Raw genomic sequence first — 9260 nt, 5'->3', positions numbered from 1 at the left:
AGGATACTATATTCTGGAAAATAATAAACCAGAGAACTGACCAGGATATACTATGTATTAGTTACTTTGTCGGCTTTTCTGTTGTTAGGTTAGAATACAAGACACCCACAACTTAAAGGAGGAGAGGTTTATTTGGCTTGTTCTTTCTGGTAGTTATAGCCCATGGTTGGTTGGTGCCAAGGCAGAAACAGCAGGTGAAATAACCTGGCACAGAACAGCTGCTCACCCTGTAACAGCCAGGAAACAGCAAGAAAAGGGAGAAGCCAGGGACATAAATAAATCCCTCCAGATTATGCTCTATAACACAACTCCAACCAGGACTCCCTTCTAATAGCACTCCTCTGATGAGCATAGCAGCCCCAAGATCCAATCACTTTCCAAATACATGTGTCTTAGACATTTTTATGTCTAAATCATTATAAGCCATCATCAATTCAGAAATATTACCCAGAAAACATGAGAAGTAGAAATTGATTACTGTAAATTTTTCTCCTTTAAACATCACTTTTAATTTCTTGATATCTTGGTAGTTCCATACTCAAGCTACAAAAGAAAAAAGATTGATTCTTAAAACTCAGGCACTTGAAACCTACTGTTGATGAGGGGGGTTCTGGGGGCGGGGAGAATCAGATGCTAGGCCCTTCTAGCACACTGGCTGGAAGACAAGATGAGACAAGTGCCACCCCTTTTCACCCCTCCACGTCATAAGCAACCAGCTGATCCAGAGAAACACAGGCTGTGATGATGGTTATTGAGGTAAAATACAACTTAATGCTTATAGTATTTAGTGTTTCACTGACTTTGTAGCCATTAGTCTGATCATCTATTCAAAGGATAACAATATGCAATGTAGCATCTATGGGGGATCTCCTTCTGAAGATGGTAGCCATTGTTGATTTCCTTTTATCTGTTTTGAACTCCTGTATCACTCCTATTTTCACTGGGTTGTTGGTTTGGGTTTTATTTTGTTTTGTCTTGATTTTATCATATCCAATGGCATGGGCAGCTATTTCATAGATAACAAGATATAGCAGCCACTTTGGATTTACTATTATCTTGTTTTGAAGTCCTTTATTAAGTTCATTGTTTTGTTTTTATCAATTTTCTTCTGTTCTGTTTTGTTTGATTTTTACTATGTGTGATGTTATGGGCAGCTATGTGGAAGACAACAAGAGACATTATAATAACTATTGTTGATTTCTTATTGTCTAGAAGTCTTGTGTCACTAACACTGGTTTGTTTAGATTGGCTTTATTCTGTTTTTATTTTGCCTGGTTTTATTTTCTTTAAAATAAAAATTATCAAAAAGAAAAAAGAAAGAAACCTGATGTTGTATACAAGTCTATGAAGGATTGACTGCTAGAACAAAATTTATGATAACCAAGTGTTACGAACCATTTTAATCAAGTACGCAGACATTACATTTGATTAAGCCATTGATGATTACAAAATTATTTCTTAAAGAACAAGTATCAGAAAGTATATAAAATTAAAATCAAATTTAAATTGTATGTTTCAACAAACATTCTTATCTGCATATGAAAATGTGAGATGCTGGGCATGGTGGTGCACACCTGTTATCCCAGAAGTCAAGAGGATCACTGTGAGTTCGAGGCCAGCTTGGGCTACATAGTGAGGCCCTGTCTCCAAAAAAAAAAGTCGGGGGTGGGGAGGAAATGTTTATCTCCAAGTCAGAAACATTTGTGACTGTTTAATCATTTGAGGTATAAGGTCATGAACATAATAAAAATTAAGGCTAAGGACCTGAAAGGGAAAAGAAATCATCATTCTGCAAACCTGTACCTCTTTATGTCATGCTCAGTTCTCAAAGCTGATGATCTAAAAGAATCATGACACAAAGAAGAAAATTTCTTCATCCATTGGTTTCCATTTACAAATACAGTCTCTACACTCACCATACACACACACACACACACAGAGTGAAAAGACAACCCAAGAAATAGCAGCAAAACAACTTGGATCTTCAGAGATGGGAGGATACATGGGATATTCTCAGTTTCAACTAACTCACCTCCAGAAATCTTGAACAGAAAAAGTATAAAGGATACATGTGTTTTTAAACAGTATGGTTTTCCTTTTGTTCTCTGAAAAGTTAGTCTTGATGAGAATTGGAGAATTTGCTAAGATTGAAATGGTCATGGAAACAGAACCTGCATACAGAACAGGACCTGTCTCTCACATTACTGCCTAAAAAGGCAGTACCTCCCTGAAAAGGATTTGCTGAATTAATATTTGCTGAATCCTTTTTTACACTATTTAATGAATCCATAAATCCATTTTTAAAAGTATCATTTATTTTACTTTTGACTTTCAAGTTAGAATTATTTTATATAAATAAAAAAGACCTTTGATAAATTTCTCAGGTATTTAAGCAATGAGTATTTAATGAGATGCAGAGGCTGTTCTCAAGAGATCACAAAAAAATGGAAAAGAGGTAACTTGGGATAGAGAGAAGACAGCTATCTCTGTCATAGTACAGGGTATTCTGTGATACTACTAGAAAAATAATACTGCCATCAAGGCAGAATCAGATTTAGAAGGGATTATTGTGTCAGAGGTTTGGGCATCTGAAGAAGGAATGAATAAAAGTAGGGAAAATGGATGGAGTCGGGAAGGATGAGGTCAAGATACAGAGATACCAGATGCAGGTTAGATCACAAAATTAGAGATGACCAGAGTTATGAAGTTAAGTGGAACTGTATTCCCCTGACTTCTCAGAGTCATTGAAAGTGTGAAACAGAAACAGTAACGGAAATCACCATATCAGATTTCAAGGAGGTTCCCATCAGTTAAGATACAGATTCAAAGTAGAGTGGGAAGGGAGTCACAGTTATGTATGGATGGAATTAAGATAGTGATGGGAAAGAAAAAAAGATGGTGATGGATTCTAGGACATCACATCTTGTGATTAAGATGTGATTTACTCACTTATAAAATGGTGATTAGAAGCTGAGGGGAGGATGGTGAAAAAGGGAAATGTTGGTCACAGGGTATAAAGTTTTAGTTAGACAAGAGATATAGTTCTGGTGATCTATTTCACATCAAATTAATGATAGTTAATAACATACATTTCAAAACTGATAAAAATGTGTATTTTAAATGTTCTTTCCACAAAAATGTGGTGATAGATTTATTAACCTGATCTGTTCATTCCCCAATGCATACAATACATGAAAGAATCAGTTTGTATCCCATAAATATATACAATTATCTGCAATAAAAACAAAACCTTAAAAATAAAGGTGTGAATTAAATAAAAATTCAAAAATGCACTGAAATATTTTGAGGGAATTCTTTGTTCTTAGAAACACAACTGACTACAAGAAAGACAAGGGAATGAGAGGTATATTGACCCCTTTAAGTTTTTGACTGCCTTTTATTTGGGCTATGGAGAAATATATATATGAAACATATCATTTTATTTTCTCCTCTTCTCACCATCCAACCCTTTGGTGAAGACTGAAAAATCAATCAGTGCTTTATGTTAGTGTTATGGTGCATAAGTGGAAAAAGCAGTGGAGGAAGCCATATTTTCAGTGACACAGGACAAATACCAACACTGCTGTTTTTGGAGGAACAATGCCTGCGAGAACTTGAACATATAACTTCTTTGTGCTCAGATACTCAAACAATGAAATGGTAGATTTTTCATGCTAGGATGGGGGGAGATAAGTGAATTCCCATATATAAGATACATGGGATAGTAAGCACTAAATTACTGTGTTATACAAGGTTCTTACTTCTTTACTTTGAATAATTTTACTATAATACATTGACAGGTTGAAACAATCTCATCCGAGTTTCACTGGCAGGAATAGTCAACATGGAATCCTTGAGAAATCACATTTGAGAATATAATTAGTTTGCAATAAATGTGATTATAATTTAATAGTTCAAAATGCACTTTAGACTATCAAAGTCTTTTGGCACTTTCTTGATAGTGACAACTATTCCAAATCCTAACCAATTAATGACTTAGCAAAGTCACAATTCTTTATTGGTATGGAAAACTGTATTTTTAGGTTCCTTAGAAGTAAGCCTAAGACATATGTCATTTCCATGCAAGTGATTTATCGGAGAAATTATCCCAGTCAAAATAAATGAAGGATCCAGGCATAGAAGTTCATACCTGTAATCCCAGAACTCAGGAGGCTGAGGCAGGAGGATCACTGCAAGTTTGGGTCCAGCCCAGGCTACAAATTTTAAGCTTGAGGCCAGCCTGAACTGCAGAGTGAGACCCTGTCTCAAAAAAAAAAAAAAAAAAAAAAAAAAAAAGGAAGGAGAGAGGAAGCAAAATGAGGAAGGGATTCAAGATGAAGTAAATCAGTAGATCTAATCCAGGTGTGAAGAATTAGAGAATGCTACCTCATAGTTGCAATTAAGAGCCTGAACTCAGAAGTTAAACTCTTTAACTGTGCCTCAGACCTTCACCATTGGTCAACTATGTGACCTTAGGTGAATTAAGCTGTCTCTGATTCATTTTCTTAATCTATAAAATGTTGCCATATTATAGAAGTGTGAGGATGACTTCACATTAAATGTGCATGTGGCATGTGAAATGTATTGAGTTAGGTAGTAGTAGTAGTGTAGGCAGAAGCAACAGGAGCAACAAGTTATGTTCATGAAGATAATTATAGTGGTTATTAAAACTATTGCTATTATACTTAAATGCAGTTACATGTACACTTCATGCTCAGTTACAAGTTCACAAAAAAGTAGGCCCAAGTTCCATATTTGACCAAATAGTGGTTACAAATTCATTTACTTTATTTTCCCTATCTGTATTTTGCTTTCTCTAAATAGAATTTTACAAAATAAAATAAAATTAAAACTTTAAACTTCAAAAACAGAGGAAGGAAGACATAAAAACAGCATTGTTTCACTCCTTTGACAACAGCTACCTAATAACCCCCCAATGTCATTATTTTTAGTGCAATCCAAGTGATATGTGTTTACTCCACATTGGAAGATATGTGAAGCAGGGCATGACTTCCTGGAAACAACCTCCATACAGTTTAACTATTTTTGGTGCTTGCTCTTGTGAAATTGTGAAAGCAATCATGTTTATGTTAGTTTATATCATGATCCCCATCAACTAATCTGTGGGAGAACAGAAATGTACCACCCAGACCCTCCTTCAAGGAACATGCTGCTCAGCTGAGAAGCAAGCACTCACTCTTCAGCTGTTGAATATTTCAAATCTGGCTCAGTCTTTTCAGCTGAGGTCATGTGCTTCACAGGGTAGGTACAGGAACCTGTATCTAGTGATTGAGTGAGACAGTCCTGCCATCCTGGCTTGACACAGGATGCTCACATGGCCTTCCTACCAGAACTCCCACCTGGCTCAGGAGTTGTGAGGGCTTCATCATAGTCCAATTTCTTCCTCTGGTGATTCTATTTCTGCCTTTCTTCATAGGTATCAACCCCTAATAACTTGCACAGTTTCAGCATCTGCTTCTGGAGAAACCAGTCTGCAATATTCCTGAAGGCCTTGGGAAAGATTCCTAAATCCAAATGGATTTGAACAATGGGGCTGTGGATAATAAAGAACCAGTATGATAAGAAAGTAGGGGCTATATAACATTCTCTCCCAACATCTGGCAGAAGAGAGCAACATCCTTTCAAAGGGTGAGAGAGTACAGGCCTTTCAGCAACTAGTAGATAGAAAAGTAATCAATGGCCCACGGCCCTGTTGAGAGCAGCAGAGAGAAGACATAGATGCTGGTGAGCAATTGACTAGAAAGTGATCATCAGAAAACAAAAAATCAGTGGATAAAAAACACAAATAACCTTGATAAGGAGAACAAGAATAGGTTTTTTCTCTATATATCCTTTAAATTGGAGGTTAGAGGGGCAGAATCAAGGAAAGATGCCTCAGCTTTGCAAATGCATTCCTTTGGAGATAAGATGGAGGCCATAGTTAAATGGAGCCAAAGCTAGGAAACTTATTTTGGTCCTATGTATTCCAGTCAGGAAATATTCCTGACAAAACCAAAGTCTTATCATATTATGTACTGGGGAGGCATTTATGGGTACAAGTAGAGATTCTCTTCATCCATCAAGTTAAAGGTTACTCAAAAGCTTTCTTGCTCAACATGTATTTGAGTCCGCAGAATCCTAGAAAGAATGGAAAATAGAAATTGTAATGTGAGGTTTATAAATTACAACGATAGCTTCAGAAGAAACTGCTAGTCTCCGTAAGAGCATCAAGGAGCCTGTCAACTGCGAACTTCTTTGCTTGTTCCCCACCTCCTACTCTAACTGCAGGTATCCTTTCTATGACCTTCCATCCTATTTCTGAGGGCTTAGTTCAGTATAACTGGCTTCAGCACAAAGCTACACGAAAGCTGCAGGGTCTTCTACCACCACCAGGTGGTGATAATGAGCCTCATCAGGATAAAGAATTCAAGATGCCTCAACCTCAGCACTACCAACATTAAGGCCACATAATTTTTGTTGTGAAGAATTTTGTTGTCCTAACAAAGAATCTTTGTTGTCCTATGCCTTATAAGATGTCCAGCAGCATCCATGAACTTTACCCACTAGGTCCTGGTAATATTGCCAGCAGTCATGACAAACATAAATGTCTCCAGAGATTGCCAAAATTCCTGAAACACTTTAATTGTCCTGATTAAGAACAACTATGCAATGAGATCCTAAAGAATTCTGAGTAAGACATGAAGAATAAAATTTTTGAAACTCTCATTATTTTTCCAATAAAATATTCATTGGAAAATCTAAAATTTGGTAAAGCATTAAGGACACAAAGTATCACTTTCTATAAACATTTTAATAACAATTAATATCCAGGAATATGGGCACAAGGTTAAACACACATAATTTTTATACATGGCAATGTATAGTATAAGCACTCTAATCTCTTTCTCCATTAAACATATTCCATAAATATCTTTCCAGACCAACAAATATTGATCTAGGTTAATAATAATGTAATGCCTATATGCTATTCTTTTGCATGCAATTAATCAGAACCCAATTGACAAGCAACTGAAGTTCCCAAATTTTCACTACTATACATAGCAATGAAATGAACATTTTTAACATATACCTTTGCATAACTTGAGATTAATAAATATTTCATATGAAACATGTCCTATACACATAGAATTTTTCCAGATCTTTACAAATAAATTAGACACATACCTGCTCCTTAAAGATATACACAAATGACAAAATATGAATAGACAGAGTAAAAAATGATTAGCAGCATGAAAATGCAAGATGGACATGTTGCCAAAAGATAAAGCAATAACTGGAGATCAGAAATGTCTTCATTAATATGAGAGAAGGAGCCTAGAAAAAAAGCAGTATAAAAGTCTTACAATAATAATATTGTCCATTTCTGGTAGCTGTACAATTACTGTAAGAATCCATAATTCATGTATATGTTGACTTTTGTCCATCAAGTTAAGAAGGTTTCATGTATCTACAAATTATTTTTTAAAATTTGCAGATACTATAGTGGTGAACAAAATAAGAAATTTTATTTAAGTCTCAGCAGCTTTTTCTTCAATGGTAGTACTTATCACAATCATTTATTTACATGCCTATTTCCTTTTTCCTTGTGTGCAGGTCAAGGACAGACTTTTCTTATTTATAAACACTGCACTTATCACAGGGATTCATACATGATGAACTTCCAGTAATCTTCACATTTAATGCAGGCAATACCTAGAAAGCATCTTCTAAAGGAGGGAGGAGAGTCACATAGGAGGGAGAAGCCTATAGATTTAGGTTCAAATACCTTCCAGCTTCCCAAACTCAGAAAGACAGATAAGGAAACAAAAATAGGAAAGGAAGGAGAGAAAAGAAAGGGATGAATTTAAAGTACACTGTTCAATAATCTTCTCTTTCCTGTTCTGGAACCCTGTCCAAAGATAAATCTCAATGACTGAGCAGAAGGACAATTAGAGACAAATCTCAAGGTTTACAATACAAGTCAGGCGATTTACAGAAACATTACTCTTTATGTATCATCTGGCATTCCTCCCAAATCCACATGAACTGGTTAGCAGATCAAAAGAAAATGGTTTAATCTAGTTTAAACTTAACTCAGTCTGACTTTCTGAATATGCTTTCAGGAAGTATTCAATCTCTATTGGCTAAAGCAATGCTTGATCTCTCAGGGTTCTCCTTTTTCTGCTTCTCCAAAGCTTGGCAGAGGATGGTTTGTGCAATTTTCTGGTGCTGAGAAGCAACACTAGCCTTCTTTATATGGTGCAGCAGTGCCGTGTACTGGTCTCTGGAGCCCTGCTCAACAGACAAATCAATACTTGGTCTATATACCTTTGGCAGAAACAATGCTCCTGAGATTATGATAGTTGCATTCCATTGGCTCCAGAACCATGGGTTTTTTGCCATATTCTCTATCCCACAAACTGAGTCCACTCACTCTGGCATGATAGGCCTGTTGCAGCCCACTGGGTTTCAATTCAGCATCCACGACACATAAAAACCCAGCATCGTTCTGCAGTTAAACTGCAGAACCAACCTCTACTTGACCATGATATGCTGTCACTGTGTGACTGAATCCTAAACCTGATACATGGAAAATTCCATTTTGGGTATCTAAAGACTAATATCCCTAGGTCTTTCTCTCTACTTTTGTAAAGAATTCTTATCTCCTTCTAGAAAAATGAATGCTTCCAATGGACTAAGGAAAAGCTCTAATCATACGGTCTTCATCCATGTGCTCATCCTCAGTTTGTTGTATCTGTTGAATACAGAGTACATGCTCTGTTCACTTCACCTCCAGGCCTTTGGCCTGAAAAATTTCAAATTTGAAGATTAGAGGGAGAGAGATTAGAAGAAACCTGGCCACTGCTTATGATACTAGTCTTGAAGTCTAATGGAAATACACTTAGAAAATTCCTTCATCCGAATTAAGCATCTGGCCCACTTTGGAAGTTCAACCATTCATTCAATACACTTTTTGCAGAGTACCTATTATGTGCAATATATTCCAATGACTACTATGTGTAACTCACTGTTTCAGTTTTCTATTCCTGTGGTAACAAACTAGGTTTAAAACAACAGATTTATCTTTTAGTTCTGAAAGTTATAATAGGGTGTAATGGAACTAAAAATAATATATTGGCAGGACTCTGTTCCTTTTGGAGACCCTAAGAGAAAATCCATTTCCTTGCCTTTTCTACCTTCTAGCAACTGCCTGGATTCTTAGAATCACACCTCCCTACTGTCTTCAACACCACCAAGGG

The sequence above is a fragment of the Cavia porcellus genome, unplaced genomic scaffold (genome assembly GCF_034190915.1).
Source record: "Cavia porcellus strain 051 isolate PalLab524CR breed Dunkin Hartley unplaced genomic scaffold, mCavPor4.1 scaffold_9, whole genome shotgun sequence".
NCBI lineage: Eukaryota > Metazoa > Chordata > Mammalia > Rodentia > Caviidae > Cavia > Cavia porcellus.
Note: the sequence above shows the minus strand (reverse complement) of the source record.